The sequence below is a fragment of the Choloepus didactylus genome, chromosome 13 (assembly GCF_015220235.1).
Source record: "Choloepus didactylus isolate mChoDid1 chromosome 13, mChoDid1.pri, whole genome shotgun sequence".
NCBI lineage: Eukaryota > Metazoa > Chordata > Mammalia > Pilosa > Megalonychidae > Choloepus > Choloepus didactylus.
In genome coordinates, this window is record NC_051319.1 from 86782154 (window position 1) to 86800835 (window position 18682).

An 18682-nucleotide genomic window follows, 5' to 3' on the forward strand; every position below is an offset into this window, starting at 1 on the left:
TCCCTAAGCTATTTAGGGAGGTTGGTTTCCTACTGGTCAGTTACTTAACTGGGCACCTACTATGTATTAGACACCGTAGACGGGGCTGGGGACAAAACTTCATTTTTTCCCCAGGAATGTATAATCCAAATTGGAAGAGAAACTAAGAAACATGAAGTCATTAAGTAAGATGTAATGAGTAAACAATAATATTGACAGTTAGTATTTGCCAGGTTCACAGAGAGGAAAGAGCAAGAAAGGCTGGATGGTCCAGAAAAGGCCTCAGAGGGGAGGCAGCACTGAGGCTGGCCCTTGAGAGGCAACATGAGTTCACATCAGCAGAGCAGGGGAGACAGCACTGGGCACGAGGGGGAGGCCATGGCCCGTGAGCCCGGGTGGGTGGAGCCCAGGCAGGTCTGGGCTTGGTGGGTGGTCTGGGGACTGAACCAAGAAGGACAAGCCTTCTGGTGTCTTTCCCACTATCAAGGGTTTCTGGGAAGGACATTCCACTGGGTCTTTTAATCATCTGTTCCATTAATAGGGTGGAAGGAAGAAGAAGTTATTTTGGAGGAGCTTTGACTCTTACTCTAGACCACTGCATAAAGAGCCACACAGAGTTACAGCCATTGAGCTTGGCTGTCCTGCCTCTAGTCCCCCTTCCCTGAGACCAGCATCTTGCTTGTCTTTGGGAAACCACCCCTTTCATTGCTTCCAGTCCGTGTGGTTTGGATGGGGATGACTACGCTTCCATCACAGGGCACAATTCCCACACTGGTTCAGTGAGATGTGACCCTGAGCCTCCAGCTAGCAAAACTGGGAACGTATTAGAGGGGCTAGGCCAGTAGGAATTCACCCTGGAGCTGCTACAGCCATCTTGCCACCACAATGGGCGAGTCTGCCTGGGAACAGAGCAACACAGAGGATGCAAAGCCAAGAAATGGAGTGAGACAGATCCGGGACTCCGTCTGTCCTCTGGGCACCTGGGCCCCACCTCCAAAGCCCTGGCTTTTACAGTTACATGAATCAAAAAATTTCCGTTTTTTCCTAAGTCTCTTCAAACTGGGTTTTAGTCCACTGCTACTAAAAGGATACTTACTTATTCAAGTAATTATCTTGTTTCCACTAAAATTCTGTGGGCTTCATCTCAGCATGGATATTTGTAGTCCGCAGCCGAGGGTAGCCTGTATCGAGGAATAATCACCCTGAGTGCAGGGATAATGGCCTCCATAGGTTCGAGTAGATGTGATGTGCGAGGTTTGTTTCTCGTTTTTGGCCCTTAACTCTGCTTGCAGAGCAATTCTCCCTAAAGCTTTGATTGTATTCCTCTTGTTCTCAACCAAAGAAAGGAGCTCTTGGATCTGTTAAGTGTATTTTGCAGAAATCCAAGAAGTCAGGAAGAGGTAAGGAATGGTGGGGAAAAAGGAAGCACTGCATATTCCTTTCTGGTGTTTTCCTTTTAGCCCCAAAGCAAAGAATCAGCTGTTATCCTTTTATTTATTTTCCATTTCATGCAAGGCTTTTTAAGACTAAGCATTAACTCTACTGTAATGGGATTTGCCTAATGATTTCCTGGGAATCTTCTTGGATCTTAGCAAAGATAATTCACTTGATAGGAATCGCTTCCTGAATCCCTTCCCCACTATAAACTAGACCTACCCAGTTGCTTCTGGTTGCAAATTGACTTCTGAAGAGAGCAGGGAGTACAGGAGTGTTTCCTCTTGCATCCGTCACACAGACTCAAGCCTGCCACCAACTCAGATCAGGGAGGAGAAAAGGAGAGAGAGGGGTGTGGGGAACAAACGTTCATGCTGAGCGCAAGTAGGAAGCCAAGCAGAAAATCTGTAGTCATCTGAGCTCCTTGGAGAGACGGATGCACTCACCTCTGCTCTGGCCCTGGGGTGCTTTCTTCCTGGGGCGGCAGCTGCTGCAGTGTCCCACTCCTTCCTAGGAGGTCTGCAGCAGGCTTGCTGGTGGAGAAAGCAGGGAGTTCCCACTCACCATCGGAAGGGAGTCTCCTTAAAGCAAAGGCGGCATGCCCTTATCCCCCTGGAGTGGAGGCTATTGGATCCACTTGTCCTCTCTCTCCCACTCCCTCTCTGGTGTGAATGGAGCTCTGAGGAGCCCCAAGAGGAGGGCTGAGAACCAACCACACACCACACCCACCCTCTTCCAGGTTAGCCTCCGGGCCTTGGGGAGCCTCGGGAGGGAGAGCCCACCCTCCAGGCCACCCTCCTGGGGCTCTACCGTGCAGCTGAGGCTGGTGTGCCCACGGAAAGCCCAAGGACAAGCGCTTGCGTAGTTATTTCTCCCCTTCTCATGTGATCTTATTTTTGGATTGGACACAAAAGCTATTTGGGAGCTGGACAGCGGCCAGGTGAAAGGACAGTTATCTCATCCAAGTTGTCTCCATGCCTCTCTCTGAGCTCCTCTGCATTACCTTTCCCAGTGTGAGGCAGAGGCTGGGGCTTTTACTCCAAGCTTTACTTTTAGTACATCAAAGTAATCTGTCCAACTTACTGATTATTTTTTTCATCCAGTTCATTCCCGCTCTTTGAGGTTTCACAAAGAAGTAAATGTAATGAAAAAAGTCATTACTTGGTATGTTTCAGGCAGGTGACTCTTTCAGAGGCTGATGGGCCTGTCATCACACACACAATTTTATGCCCTGGAGACCCTCCTATCAACACTGGGTGGACCCCGGGCCCCGTCGAAGGCTCCAGGCTCTACCACCGAATCACAGTGATTCTGCTTTCCTCCCCTGGCTTTCTCTGTTTCTAACTCCTGGGCTTGTAAAACATTTAAATAGCTTGATTTTTCACCTCTCATTCTTCCTCTGTAGACAGAGGGCTGGGCAGTCAAGCTTGACAAAGTGCCCATTTAATATCATCTTCACCATCATCACGGTTATTTATTGATCTCTTGCTAAATGCCCTTCATACGCGGAGCTCTTTTCCTGCATTGTCTCATTCGATCCTCTCAGCAGCCCTATGAGGCTGTTCCTGTCTGACAGCCAGGGAGGCTGAGGGTGGGAAAGGTTAACTGCCGAGTGCAGCGGGATCTGAGCCCCATCTGTCGGATTCCAGTTTCATCTCTTAGCCATTTGCTCCTGACGCTGTAAGTCATTGAGATTTCACCTTTGTTTCCTTTTCATAGGGGAGAAAACAAAAACCTCATGGTTGACTCAGACCCATGACTGCACTCCCCGGTGGCGTTCCTAAATTCAGTTCTTGAAGGAGTAAGAGGATGAGGCTTCTGTCTGTTTATAGTCCGAGGCCCCGATTCTAGATATAGCATGGAGAGTCTCAGGCCTCCGTTTTTCCTTGGAGCCAGTTTCCTACAAATAATTCACAGGGCAAACACACACATGCCAGAGAGGACTGCGCTGGGCCGCCAGGCTGGGCTCCCATCTATCTCGGCTGAATTGCCTGTTCTTTCTCCTGCTCTGAGGAAGTCAGGGCATGAGCCCCAAAGCTTGTCCAACACTGTCCTCTGCAGGTTACTGGGCTACATTACCCCAGGATGGTGGTCTTGGAGATTTTCCAAAAGGCACAGAGGATTATTTTTTAGAGAATCAATTTCCAGCTTCTCACTTTTTATAGGTACTCTTTCCTAAAACGGAGTTGCCTTAGAATGTGTCTGTATTCATAAAGAGCCTTCCTTTACTAATAAAAGGAAAACATATCCATCACCCTTCCCAAATCTTACTCAGGTACATTGCCCCAGTGTAAAAATCTCAAGGTCCCCAAACAAACTGGAAGCTGCTTCTTTTAATGATTTAATTCAGCTTCCTTTAATGACTAATACGGCATTTTTTTCATTTAACAACATTGTCTCTTCCATCCTTGAATTTTGAGGGAGAGTACTGTGAAAGCAAAATGAAGAGAATCTTGGAAATAATAATAATGATAGATTAAAAGGTAAATTTTAAAAATGATGTTACTGTTTAATTTTTAAATTCCAATTTTTACAATATGCTAGAAGTTATAATCTTAAAACCTTATGAACTTGATGAAAATTTAACATATCAATTTTTAAATGTGACAGTGGGTGATATCATTTTTCAATATTGTTTTAGAAGGCATAGGAGCAAAAATGTGTGAAGACTGCTGCACCCAAGGGCTTACTATTGCTGACTGATAACAGGTTGTCATCCATATATCCATCCATCATCCATCCATTCATCCATCCATCATCCATCCGTCAGCTATCCGTCTGTCCATCCATCATCCATCCATCTGTCCTTCTGTCTATTCATCCATCATCCATCTATCCATCCATCCACCCATTCATCTACCCATTCATCCATTATTCATCCATCCATCATCCGTCCGTCTTTCCATCTACCTATTCATCCATCATCCATCTATCCATCCATTCATTCATCCCTCTTTTCATCCATCATCCATCCATCCATCCATCTATCCTTCTATCTATTCATCCATCATCCATCTGTCCATCCATCCATCCATTCATCCACCCATTCATCCATTATTCATCCATCCATCATCCATCCATCTTTCCATCTACCTATTCATCCATCATCCTAAATGTCTGCAAATGGGGGAAAGGTTACAGAATTAACAGTATACCTTCACTGTCCTACCTCAGGGTATAACAACTCTCCAGCCCTATGTCATCATCTCATCCGCAGGGACCTTGATCATTTCTCCCTCCCACAAGACCTTACACTGATGCTATCCATGTTGATCAGACCTAGTGAGCAAGAAGTAGCAACCACTCTAGACCTATTGGTAAGGCATTTGTGTGTCAGAGGATGGGAGAGAAATCCAGAAAAAATACAGGGGCCTTCCACCTCAGTAAAATTTCTAGGTGGCCAGTGGTATGTGGCATACTGAGATATCCCTTCTAAGGTGAAGGGTAAGCTGTTGCATCTGGTGCCTCTTACAACCAAAAAGGAGGCACAGTGCCTAGGTGGTCTCTTTGGATTTTGGAGACAACCTATTCCTCATTTGAGTGTGCTGCTCTGACCCATTTACCAAGTGTGATGGTTGGGGTCATGTGTCAACTTGGCCAGGTGATGATACCCAGCTGTCTGGTCAAGCAAACACTGGCCTAACAATTGCTGTGAGGACGCTTGTGGCTGGTTAATAAACCAACAAGCTGGTTTATTAAATCATCAGTCAATTGGCTGTACCTGTGACTGATGACATCAACAAAGGGCGTGTCTTCCACAATGAGAGAATGCAGTCAGCTGGATTTAATCCAACCAGGTGAAGACTTTTAAGAGAGACAGATAGAGGACCTTCACTTCTTCTTCGGCTGACCAGCGAAGTGTTTCCTGAGGAGTTTGTCAAAGTTGCCGGTTAGTTTCCTGAGGTGTTCATTGAACATCTTCATTGGAGTTGCCAGTTTGCTGCCTGCCCTATGGAATTTGAACTCATGCATACCCACAGTTGCATGACACTTTTATAAATCTTATATTTATAGATATCTCTCATTGATTCTGTTTCTCTAGAGAACCCTAATACACCAAGTGACCAGAAAAGCTTCTGGTTTTGAGTAGGGAACAGAAAAAGTGCAAGCTGCTCTGCCCCTTGGCCCATATGATCCAGCTGACCCAATGGTGCTGGAAGTGTCAGTGGCAAATAGAGATGCTATTTGGAGCCTTTGGCAGGCTCCTGTAGGAGAATCATAATGCAGGCCCTTAGGATTTTGGAGTAAAGCCTTATCATCCTCTGTAGATAACTACTCTCCTTTTGAGAAACAGCTTTTGGCCTGCTACTGGGCCTTAGTAGAGACAGAACACTTAACCATGGGCCACCAAGTTACCATGAGACCTGAGTTGCCTATCACGAGCTGGTTGTTGTCTGACCCGCCATGCCATAAAGTGGGGCATGCACAGCAGCACTCCATCATAAAATAGAAATGGCATATACGAGATAGGGATCCAGTGGGTCCTGAAGGCACAAGTAAGTTACATGAGGAAGAAGCCCAAAAGCCCATGGCCCCAAATGCTGCCACATTACTTCTCTTTCCCAGCCCAGAGCTATGGCCTCTTGGGGAGTTCCTTACATTCAGTTGACTGAGGAACAGAAAACTCAGGCCTGGTTTACAGATGGTTCTGCACAATTTGCAGGTACCACCTGAAAGTGGACAGCTGCAGCACTGCAGCCCCTTTCTGGGATGTCCCTGAAGGACAGTGGTGAGGGGAAATCCTCCTAGTGGGTGGAACTTCGAGCACTGTACCTTGTTCATTTTGCTAGGAAGAAGTGGCCAGAGGTGTGTTTGTATACTGATTCATGGGCTTTTGTAATAATTTGGCTGTATGTTCAGGGACTAGGAAGGAGCATGATTGGAAAATTGGCAACAAAAAGGTGTGGGGAAGAGGTATGTGGATAGACCTTTCTGAGTGGGCAAAAAACATGAAGATATTTGTGTCCCATATGAATGTTCACCAGAGGGTGACTTCAGCAAAAGGAAAGTTATAATAATCAAGTGAATAAGATGACCCATTCTTTAGACACCAGTCAGCCTCTTTTCCCAGCCATTCCTGTCTTTGTCCAATGGGATCATGAACAAAGTGGTCATGGTGGTGGGGCTGGAGGTTATGCTTGGGCTCAGCAACATGGACTTCCACTCACCAAGCTTACCTGGTCACAGCTGCTGCTGAGTGCCCAATCTGCCAGCAGCAGAGACCCACACTCAGTCCCCAATATGGCACCATTCCCCGATCAGCCTGTGTGCCGGTTTGAATGTATTATGTCCCCCAGAAAAAGTCATATTCTTTGATGCAGTCTTGTGGGGCAGATATTTTGGTGCTGATTAGATTTGCATGGAAATGCACCCCACCCAACTGTAGGTGATAACTGATGAGATATTTCCGTGGAGGCGTGGCCTTGATCAGTGGAGCCATATAAATGAGCTGACGGGCAGAGGGAACTCAGTGCAGCTGTGAGTGATATTTTGAAGAGGAGCTACAGCCAAGAGGGACACTGAAGAAAGCACAAGAGCTGCAGATGAGAGACAGTTTGAAGACAGCCGTTGAAAGCAGACTCTTGCTCCAGAGAAGCTGAGAGAGGACAGATATCCAAGTGCAACTAAGAGTGACATTTTTGAGGAGCTGCAGCCTAGAGAGGAACATCCTGGGAGAAAGCCATTTTGAAACCAGAACTTTGGAGCAGACACCAGCCACAAGCCTTCCCAACTAACAGAGGTTTTCCAGACACCATTGGCCATCCTCCAGTGAAGGTTCCCAATTGCTGATGTGTTACCTTGGACACTTTATGGTCTTAAGACTGTAACTGTATAACCAAATAAACCCCCTTTTATAAAAGCCAGTCCATCTCTGGTGTTTTGCATTCCAGCAGCATTAGCAAACTAGAACAGCCTGCTACCTGGTGGCGGGTTGATTCCATTGGACCACTTCCATCATGGAAGGGGCAGTGATTTGTTCTAACTGGAATAGACACATACTCCGGATATGGATTTGCCTTCCCTGAATGTAACGCTTCTGCAAAATCTACCATCTGTAAACTTATGGAATGCCTTATCCACCGTCGTAGTATATCACACAGCATTGCTTCTGATCATGGAACTCACATCACAGCAAATGAAGTGCAGGAATGGGCACTTGCCCATGGAATTCTCTGGTCTTACCATGTTACCCACCATCCAGAGGCAGCTGGGTTGATAGAATGGTGGAATGGCCTTTTGTAGACTCAGTTATGGTGCCAACTAGGTAACAATGCCTTGCAGGGCTGGGGCAGTGTTCTCCAGGAGGCTGTGGATGCTCTGCATCAGCGTCCACTCAATGGTTCTGTTTCTCCCATAGCCAGGATTCACAAGTCCAGGAATCAAGGGGTGGAAATGGGAATGGCACCACCTGCTATCAACCCTAGTGATCCACTAGGAAATTTTTTGCTTCCTGTCCTTGCAACGTTAAGCTCTGCTGGTCTACAAGTCTTAGTCCCAAAAGGAAGAGTGCTCCCACCAGGAGACACAACAATAATTCCATTGAACTGGAAGTTAAGACTGCCACCACTTTGGGCTTCTTATGCCTCTTAATCAACAGGCAAGAAAGGGGATTACTGTACTAGCTGGGGTGATTGATCCTGACTATCAAGAGGAAATAGGACTGCAACTACACAATGGAAGTAAAGATGAGTTTTCCTGGAATACAGGAGATCTCTTAGGGCATCTCTTAGTACTACCATGCCCTGTGATTAAATTCAATGGAAAACTGCAACAACCCAATCCAGGCAGGACTACCAATGGCCCAGAAATTTCAGGAATGAAGGTTTGGGTCACGCTACCAGGCAAAGAACCATGACCAGCTGAAGTGCTTGCTGAGGGTAAAGGGAACATGGAATGAATAGTGGAAGAAGGTAGTCATAAATATGAACTATGACCACATGACCAGTTACAGAAATGAGGTCTGTAATGGTATGAATATTTCCTCCTTGTTTTGTTACATAAAGCAAATATCTTTGTTTTCTTCTCTATCTTATCCCCTTATCATATCATACAAGTTGTATTGTTCATTTCATAGTATTTAAGTTATAGGATATCAAGTTTAAGAGTGAATGCTACCCAAGGACTTGCACCCTCTTCTGGAGATATTTAGTGTGTTTCCGGTTGTATATAGGACAGCTGAGTATTGTTAGGCAAAACATATGTTTGTTACTGTGTTCTATTTAGAGATTAAGTATGGTTTAAGGTGATGTGTATGGCTGCCAAGTTGACAAAGGTTGAACTGTGATGGTTAGGTTTATGTGTCAACTTGGCCAGGTGATTGTGCCCAGTTGTCTGGTCAAGCAAACACTGACCTAACTGTTACTGCAAGGACATCAGTCAATTGATTGCATCTGATCACATATGCGATCAACTAAGGGAGTGTCTTCCTAAATGAGAGAATCCAATCAGTTGGATTTAATCCGATCAGTAGAAGACTTTTAAGGGAGAAGAGAGAACTTTCATTTCTTCTTTAGCCAGCCAGCCTCTCCTGGGGAGTTTATCAGAGACCTTCATTGGAGTTGCCAGCTTGCTGCCTGCCCTATGGAATATGGACTCGTGCATCCCCACAGTTGTTAGAGATGCTTTTATAATATCTCATATTTATAAAATCTCATATCTCCTGTTGGTTCTGTTTTCCCTAGAGAACCCTGACTAATACACCCCTATCCTGACTTACAGGCACTTGTTATATATTTTAATTTTGTATTTATTTTTAACCAAAGAGGATTTGGTTATACTGTTTTGTACAGTCTGTTTCATTTGGATTTCCTCAAATTAAACTTTCATTGCTCTTCACTCCTTCCTGTGTCTGTAACCTACCACCTTAAATCCTTTTCCTTCAGCTTGAAGAACACCCTTTAGTATTTCCTGCTGGTAAAGAATTCTGAAAATGTCTTAATTTTACCTTTATTATAGAAGGATATTTTCGCTGGGAATAGAATTCTAGGTTGGCAGTTATTTCAGCATTTTTCTTCTTTTTTATGTTTTATTTCCTTTTTTTATTTCAGCATTTTAAAGATATTTAAATTCCACTCTTTCTGGCTTTCATTGTTTCTGAAAAGAAATAAGCTAATAGTTTATCACTTTTTTAAGTAATGGTGGCTACCTTTGAATTTTTTTCCTCCTTATCTTTGATTTTCACCTACAATTATTCCTTCCATATTGTGGGGGGTAGGGGCATGGTGCTACCGTAATCTGAAAAATCCGCATAAAATTTTTTGGCCCTCCCTTTGTACCAGAGAAGAAGTCTGAATATTTTATTTTTCTTTTATGGGGTGTTTACCTTATTGTAAAGTTTGGGTTAGGTATTTGGTCAAAGACTATATGTAGGTCAAAATTAAATAAAAATACTGTCTGAAAAAGAAATTTTAAAAATACAAAATAAATATGAAAATTTTAAAAATAATAAAGCAGCTTGTACTTGTCCTTTCCTTTCAAAGCTCAATGGTTTGTTAGCAGCTTTATATATCAGGGCTTTATTTACGCACCCTACGACATTGGCACAAAAAAGCAGGGTTACCCTCTCCCTTGTGACTTTAAAACCTAGGGCTCACTTCTCTTCTTGGCTGATGTATGTCCTCTGAGGCATTTTTTTTTTTCCAATATAGGGCAGTTTTGTCAGCAGTGACTGTCTGTTCTGGTTTGTAGCCCTTCTCTGCAATCAGTTTCTTCAGGATTTCAGGAAACTCCCTAGCTGCCTCTTGATCAGCAGACACTGCCTCTCCTGTTACTTTTTCTGTGTCATCTGCTGACCTTTGTGTGTCGTCTCCTGCTTCTGCAAAACTCCCCCCAAATTCCCATTTAATTGCTTATAGCAGCCTGTGATATATCAAAACAAAAGATGGGGAAAGTTGCAATGTAGAAGGATAACTGTATTTGGTTATGATGTCTCTAGATGTGACTTTCTTTTGATTTATCCTGCATGTGGTTCTTGAGATTTCTTGAATCTGTGGCTTAATGTCCTTAAAAAATTTTGACAATTTCTCAACTGTTTTCTCTTCAAATATTGCTGCTGTTCCCTTTCTCCCTCTACTCTCCTTCTAGAGCTTCAGTTTTCAATTTATCTTCCTTGTCTCTTACTTTCTCTTTTGTATTTCCCATCCCTTTCCTTTGTCTCTCTATGTTTCATACTGAATATTTTCTTCTAATCTACTTCCCAGTTCATCAATTCTCTCTTTGGTTGTGTCTAGCCTGCTGTTAAACCTATCCATTGAGCTCTTTTGTTATTAAATTTTTCAGTTCTCAATTCCTATTTTCTGCCAGAATTTTCCATCTTGTCTTTCATCTCCTTATTCTTAGTAACTTAGTTATTTTAAATTCTGGAGAACTCCAATAACTGGAGTTCTTCAATTCTATTATAGTTATTTCTACTAGATCTCATTCATGTTGTCTTATTTTCTTGTAGCCGGGTTATTTTCATTTTGTGTTGCAATTGTATGTGAAAAGTTGATAGAAGTAATGTGAGACTTATAATGGTGTTATATTCCTTCAGAAAACATTTATTAGCCCCCAGATTGCTAGGGGTACTAGTAATCTAGGATCATCTTAATCCAACTTTATGAATTAAGCTCACTGGAAGCTGGATAGGAGCTCTGAGATAATCTGGTCTACTTCTGATCCATCCAGACTTAAGGTGCAGCTCTTCAATGTCCTAACCAAAAATGAGGGCTATACATCCCCCTCTCCTTTGGTGGGCACTGGATTTCAACTTTTGTCCTCCTAGGCATACATAGCTGCCTACAAGCTGCTTAGTCTCTGAGCTTCTTGGTTGTCTCTCCCATAACTGGCAAATGTCCCAAGGGAAAAGGAAGCCCCAATTGTTAGGCTTACCATCTTTCCCAGATCTTGATTTGGTGATCCTTTATTATCTTGTTAACTTTCTGATAACTTCAGACTGATCTATGTTTTGTCCAGCTTTTCTAGTTGTCCTCAGTGGGAGAGTAGGTCCAAGTTATCTGGTCTGCCTTTACCACATGGTAGGGAATGTAAGCGCAGGAAGGGGCCAGGCGTATGTGTATGTGCCCACCTCATGTGGTCCTGGGACTGGAGGGGTGGAATTGGGGTTAACTTGAGAGTGTGAACCTAATTTTGTCTTGTGGGGACTGCGGATCTCTTGTTGCCAAATTTTCCAAATGTTTCAAGTAGGAAATGCAGGCTTTTAAACTGTGAAATCCTGATTTTTTAAATATTGGCTAAAAAAAAAATTACTGTTCAACAAGCCAAACAAAACATATCTGGGGTCCACACCCAGCCCATAGGACACCAGTATAAAATGTCTAGACTACCATCTGTGTTGGTAGAAGTGGGTGGAGGGTGGTACTCCCCATCACTAAACACTGGTCCCCAGGTAGTCCCAGGCTGCCTTGAATAAACACCAGTCCAACATACAAAAAATAATCTGTAAACCAGTTTATGTTTTTACTGAAATCTCTTAAAAAGGCCAAAGTGTGTGTGTATGGTAATGGCATTGGGTTATATTCATAACATCAACATCATCTCTGAAAAATCCTCGTCTCCCATCTCTCTCCCAAAGCCTCCTCATGAAAGCCCAGCAGCAATGCCAATCCCCCTTAATTTATCTCTTGAATTCCTCCAAACTTAGCCCATCCCTGGCTGTTGTCTCTTTTATCATCCCCCTCACCTTCTGATATACTCTGCTTTCTTTAGTACGTAACTTCCTGCCTTTTCTTAGATGAATCCATCAAGTCATCCTACCCACAGTGCCACAGAATTCAGAATTCCTTCTCACCTTTTCCCTTGTTCTGCATAAGAAATGCTCCAGAACTTAGCTGGTCAAGACTACATCCTCCTTCACGGGAAGTGGGGGTTGAGGGGAAGATGCTGTAGATACTCCAAAATACGTATTTTTTTCCTGTCACATTTTTTCCTGCCATCGGGGATGGGGTGAGGCCAGGACCAGATGCCATTTTCAAGGAGGCAGGTCCCGTTTCCAAGTTGCTTTCAGAAGGCTGCCATTCCTGGTCACATCTTCTACCGAAGGAACACGGCCCCGGCCCAAGCCACCACCCCTCCCACAAAACAGGGAAGAGGCCGAAAGGGAGAGAAATCAAATGCAGACCTTTCCTAACTTGTCTAATAATAGAAAGTTGCTGAAGCATGTAACAGAATAGAAAGTATTTCATAAAAATAGCATGTGTTAAGCTTGGGACTCGAGTTGGAGATGTATGGAAAGTAAATTTATTTCTTCCTTGAGTATTTCCATGCTAGTTTAACAATTCTGTCTCTCTCATTAATGAGAGAAGTTTAAAATGCTGCTTTCTGTGACCAAAATGACTTTCTTCCCCAAGGCCTGATAGTAGAGGAGGTACAGCTGAATTAAGGAAAACCCAAGCTGAAAGGCCCCTGGACTGGTCATAGGGTGAGTCCTGACCATCCTCTCCCCCACCCTTGACATTGAGACACTGTGTCAAGGGCCTCTCTCACACCAGCATGCGAGAGGAAAGATCTGGGAGAAGGTTTTCCAAACAAGCCAGTGTTGCTGACTCACAGGGGCCTAATAGTAACTGCTCTGTAGTATGATGACACCCCCAGATGAAGGCTTCTGGCTGGTGACCCTCAGTAAAAGGCAAAAGAGACTCCTCCCTCAGGCAGCTCCCGAAGGTGCCCAGGGCTTTCACATCCTCCTTCTGCCAATGGGGACCTCACAGGGGTGCCCCCGTCTGATCAGAATGGGAACCCAAGAACTTCTCAAAGCATATCTTAGAGGCGAGTGACTCATTATCCTCATAACTATCATCTTCCATCTCCAGCATTACAACTCATCTTTTCTGGATCCTGGCTTCTTGAAGTACTGCTCTTGGCTGAGCTTCCTCCCCTGAAAAGCAAAGCTGTGCCAGACGAATCATAGGTGAGAACAAGTAATAAAGCAGCCCCCTGTAAATGATGTGTTTGTGTTTTAACAGGATTCTTCAGGAAGGTAATCCACATGATAGCATATTTCAAGGACCCGAGGAACACTGGTGAGAGCTGGTTTTGGGTGCAGGCAGACCTAGTGTGCCTTGCATCAAGCCGTGTCACCTACACATGGGGCTGTCCTGTGATACGTGTTCTTTTTTTTTTTTTGTATCATGGATTTTCTCACTAAAAAGGATAAAAATTTGTACCCAGGAGGGAAAACTTTTCTCACTGGAAGCAGCTTCCCGAGCTGCTGGGCAACAGAAATTTTTGATAGTGGTTGATTATCAGGCAGTGACAGTGAGAGGCAAAAGGGGCAGATACAAGCACAGGCTTTGGAGGAAAAACTGGCAAACATGCCCCACCCCCAGGTGGGCTTTAATAAGTTTCAATCCTGACTCTTTGGGGTCCTTGCTTATTTAGCATCTATCCCATGCCCTCTTAACTTTTCTCTCATCTTAACTTTTCTCTCATTGCAGCATGCTCAAGTCTTTTAGAAAACAAAACTAAAAGTCAAAAACACAAACCCTCCCATGACCCTAATCACCTTTGGCTCCCACTCTCCCTCTCTGCTCCCTTTCAAAGCCTGTCTTCCCTGGTTTCCACATCCCCACTTCCATCCACTTCTAACTCTGCTGCACCCCGATCTCTGCCCCTACACGCTCCAGCACCCGCTCCTCATGTGAACTGTCTGGGGCTCCTAGTTCAAGCTCCTGACAGACAAGAGCTGGACCCTCAAAGTCCTGGCACCTTGCTTCGGAGGTAGTCCCTAGAACACCCAAAATATATTCATTTATGCCCCATCAAGAGAAAGGCTGTGGTAACCTGGGAATGGTGTGTGTTCTATGAAATGACATCTTTATAGACTCACAAATGAAGATATTTGTGGATCATATTCCTGGCAACGGAGGATAGAGGTTAGGAGATGAGATTCTGTCATCAAACAGACCATCATATGAGAGGTCCAGCTCTGCTGGTTGCCACTTGGGTGACTGTTTTTGTTTCCCAGCTGCTAAAACAAATACCATTCAGTGGTTGATTTAAGAATAAGATTCTTGGCCCACGATTTTAGAGGCTAGAAGGCTTGCTTCCTCCCAGGGTCGGTATCTCCTGTCTGTCTGGCAATCCTTAGGGCTCCTTCGCTTTTCCAGCACATGGCAATCACATGGCAGCATCTCCTCCTTTCTCTTCTGGGTTCCGTTGACTTCCAGCTTCTTCCTTCTCTCATGGCTTCTCTCTCTGGGGCCTTCTCTATAAGGCCTCCAATAATAGGATTGAGATCATCCTAATTGAGTTGGTCCACACCTTAACTAAAGTAACCTCATCAAAAGATCTTATTTACAATGGGTTCACACCCACAGGAATATATCAAGATTAGGAACATTTTTTTTTTTTGGGGGGGGGGGGATACATAAATCCAAGTTAGCACAGTGACCTTGGGTAAGTTTCTTAACCTCTCTGAGCCTTCTTCCCTCATCTCTAAAATGGCAATAATAGCTCCTACCTTCTAGCTCATTGGGGGAAATCAGTAACATAACAAATGGTAAGTGCTGAGCACAGCACAGTGGCTCATAGGAAGCATTTGATAAGGGTTAGCTATCATTACTACATTTTATTGGTATAAATTGGCCTTAACATTTAAGTCTATTTTGATTTTAATACCTGTGAAATTGGAATGAACAACATGGACTAAAGGATTTACTGCTAGTTTCTCTTGAGAATAATTGATTCCCCAAGTGTTGGGGATTGAATCATGTCCCCCTAAAAAAGACATGTTTGGATATCAACCATTGGCCCTGTAAATAGGAACCCATTTGTAAATAGGATCTTCAAGATGTTGTGAGTTCAGGTGTGCCTGAACTGATGAGGGTAGGCCTAATCCAATATGCTGAAGTCCTTACAAGTAAAGGAAATTGGAGATGGAAAGAGAAGCTGTGCAGAGCAGCCAGATGCTGGAGCTCAACGAACTGGAAGAGAAAGGAGACGACGCCACCATGAGCATCGCCATGTGGTGAAGAGCCGAGTATCAAGATCACCAGCAGCCAGCCCCAGATTGCCACCATCTTTGAGGAGAAAGCATCGCTTTGCTGACAACTGGATTTTGGACTTCAGCCTCAAAACCATGAGCCAATAAATTCCCATTGCTTTAAGCCAACCTATTGTGTGGTATTTGTTTTAGCAGCCGGGAAACTAAAACAGTTTTTGGTACCAGAAAGTGTAGTGCTGCAATGACAAATACCTAAAAATGTGAAATTGTCTTTGGAATTGGAGTAGATGCTGGAAGAATTGTGAGGCACTTGATATATGTATTAAAAAAAGCCTAGATTGCTTTGAAGAGAATGTTGGTAGAAATATGAACCTTAAAATTACTTCTGATGAAGGCTTAAAAGGAAATGATGAATGCGTTATTGGAAATTGGAAGGAAGGCAATCTTTGTTATAAAGTGGCAGTGAACTTGGAAAAAAAACTTCTGATGTCAGATTGAAAGTTGAACTTGTAAGCAATGTGCTTGGATATTTAACTGAGGCGATTTCCAAGCTAAGTGTTGAAGGTGCAGCCTGGCTTCTTCTTGCAGCTTATAGTAAAATGTGAGAGGAAAGGGATAAGCTGAGAACTGAATTCTTAAGCACCAAGAAACCAGAAATTGATAGTGTGCTTTGAGACTAGGGCCCGAAGTGGCTGTATCAGGGACTCCCTGAGCTTTCAGGAAGCGACTCCCCAGAGGACGGGTCTCCATGGGGTGGCTTAACGGAACACCCTTTGCTAAATAGGGTGAGGCTGAACATGGATCCAGTCAGCCACTGCAGTGGAAGGCAGGATTGTAAGTGCAGTTACCCAGGAAGGAACTGCAGAAAGTCCTATTGTCTGATGCCTAAAAGTCCTGGCATTGCATACAAAGTCAACAAGTGTTTTGTGAAATTTGTATGAACAGAAGTTATGCCTGAAAGGGAATGAGAAGAGACAAATCAAAGGAAGAATTACTTTAAAGGCAGAGCCATGGAAGCTGAGGTCTGGACTGAAGAGTTATTGGGCCAAGAGGACAGGCCCACCCATGTGTGTAGAGAGGGCAGGTCCATCCCGGCTCTTGGATGGGACAAGCCACCTGCCCTGGCACTTAGAGGGGTAGGCCTTGTGCCCCAGCGTTCACAGAGCCTACCCACCTTCCCAATGCTCAGAGGTGGTGGGACCTATACCCCAGGGTTTGGGGGAGAGCATTGCTGCTGAGCTTGCTTGGAAGGGGTGGAGCTGCTGCTCCATCAGGCTTGGAGGACAAAAAATCAAGTCACAGATGGCTCTCAGGCCTTGGGATCTAATTGAGTTTGCCCTGCTGCTGTTTGGACTTGTTTGGGACCCGTGACCCTATTTCCTTCCCATTTCTCCCTTCTGGAATGAGAATGCTTGTTCTATGGCTGTTCCTCCATTGTATATTGGAAACAGATAACTTGTTTTCTATCACAGGTCCATCACACAGGAATTGTGCCCTAGGGCAGTCTACATCCATAAGTGATTTTGATGAGTCTTTGTACTTAGCATTGTTCTAAAATGGCTTAAGGCTTTTGGAATATTGGGATGGAACAAATGTATTTTGCATGTGGGAAGAGCATGTCTTTTGGGGGTCCAGAAAGAAAGATGCGGGCCTGGGGAGGAAGCAAGCCTTCTAGCCTCTGAAAGCACAAGCCAATAAATTCCTGTTGTGAGGCCAACCCATTGTGTGTTGTTTGTTTCAGCAGCTGAGAAACTAAAACACCACGGGATCAGAAACATCTAATAAAGACCAGGTGAGTTGCTGCAGGGAGCAACATGGTGAGGGGGCTAATGAAAAGGCAGAATTCTCCAGTGAAGTTTGACCACGCCTAGATGTTGCACAATGAACAAAACAAAAGGCATTTGCTGTGCCCCTGCATGATTAGCTCTCAGATAAGATGAATGATCTCTGCAGTGCAAGTGCAAACACAGACAGTGTTGGAAAACAGCCGCAGGAAAAGGTACTGCAAGTAAAATGTGATCATCATCAACACCGCCTGGCCACCAGATAAGGTAATCTATGGTTTGATAGTTGCGTAAAACTGTAGACCCCTTTTGAAAATAAGTCGAAATATTCCAAGGACAGATTGCAGATAAATACGTGTGTGAGTCTGATAAAAGAGCTGAAATACAGGCAGAAATGGAGGAACATTGAAGTAAGGTGAGCTCATGTTGTTCCACATACAAAGGCTGGCAGGCAGTCGCACAGAGGTGAAGAGGGTGGACTCAGAGCCCAGAGATGCATTGTCCAGTGTGACAGCCAGGAGCTATTTGTGGCTCTTGAGCCCTTGAAATGTGCAAATTGGGATGAGTATAAAATATACACCAGATTTCAAAGAAACATAGAATATAGCAAAAATTTTTAAAATACTGATTACATGTTGAAACGATAATGTTCCGGATGTTAATATTGGGTTAAGTAAAATATATTAAGTTCATTTCAGCTGTTTCTTTTTGCTTTTTTTAACAAGACTTCTAGAAAATTTAAAATTGCGTACGTGGCTTGCAGGTGTGACTTGCTTTGTATTTCTAATGGGCGGTGGTAGTCCCAACAGATCCAAGTCATCTTAACCATGGGACCTTGGGCAAGACATTTCACATCCCTAAGGTTCAGTTTTCTCATCACTAGAAGAGTGAGAATTAAACGGGGTAATTAAAAAGCGCTAGCAGAATGACTTGCGCATAGTAGGTACTCAATATGGGTAAGCTATTATTTATTTTGTTATTGAAAACCAAAGAGCTGATACTTTATTGTATGTCAGGATCATTAGGTAAGGCAATACTTCAGGATGCCCTCATGTTCTACCAAGTGGGAGAGGAAAACCTTCCCACTTTTTTAGAGCAGTGGTTCTCAACTGGAGGCAATTTTGCCTCCCAGGGACACTAGAGCAAAAAAGAGGGGGTGCTAATGACATCTATTTGGTAGAAGCAAGGATGTTGCTGAACATCCTGCAGTGCACAGGGCAGCCCCTCACAACAAAGAATTATCCAGCCCATAATGTCAATACCACCAAGATTGAGAAACCCTGAGTTAGGAGCTCTTGATTATATTTAGACTTTGAATAATAATCAAGTTCTAGAAATGTGTGATACAAGGAGAACCCCAAATGCTTTACCATTGTACTGTTGAAAGCAGGGTCCCCAAACTAGCAGTGTCAGCATCACCTGGGAAGCTATTAGGAAAGCAAATTCTTCTGGGGGTAGAGCCTAGCTACCTATGTTTCAGCAAGCCCCCCAGGTGAACGTAATGCACACTGAAGTCTGAGAAGCGCTGCTAGCAGAGAGTGTT

General features: G+C 44.0%; 2 protein-coding genes and 1 pseudogene across 2 annotated transcripts in view; 2 read left to right on the forward strand and 1 right to left on the reverse strand.

The window, feature by feature from the left end:
• Positions 1 to 2242, reverse strand: part of FGF1 (fibroblast growth factor 1) — a 101520-nt gene extending 99278 nt beyond the window's left edge. Inside the window, exons 1-2 of the mRNA XM_037801462.1 lie at positions 2224 to 2242; positions 1860 to 1946 (exon numbers count right to left, since the gene is read on the reverse strand). The gene's annotated coding sequence lies outside the window, so the exon portion shown is untranslated. The remainder of the gene's footprint in view (positions 1 to 1859; positions 1947 to 2223) is intronic.
• The window catches only part of LOC119507776, a 387511-nt gene extending 369819 nt beyond the window's left edge, over positions 1 to 17692 (forward strand). Inside the window, exons 11-12 of the mRNA XM_037800927.1 lie at positions 13224 to 13321; positions 17100 to 17692. The gene's annotated coding sequence lies outside the window, so the exon portion shown is untranslated. The remainder of the gene's footprint in view (positions 1 to 13223; positions 13322 to 17099) is intronic.
• LOC119507777 lies at positions 304 to 14141 on the forward strand (annotated as a pseudogene).
• Positions 17693 to 18682: the final 990 nt, after the last annotated feature.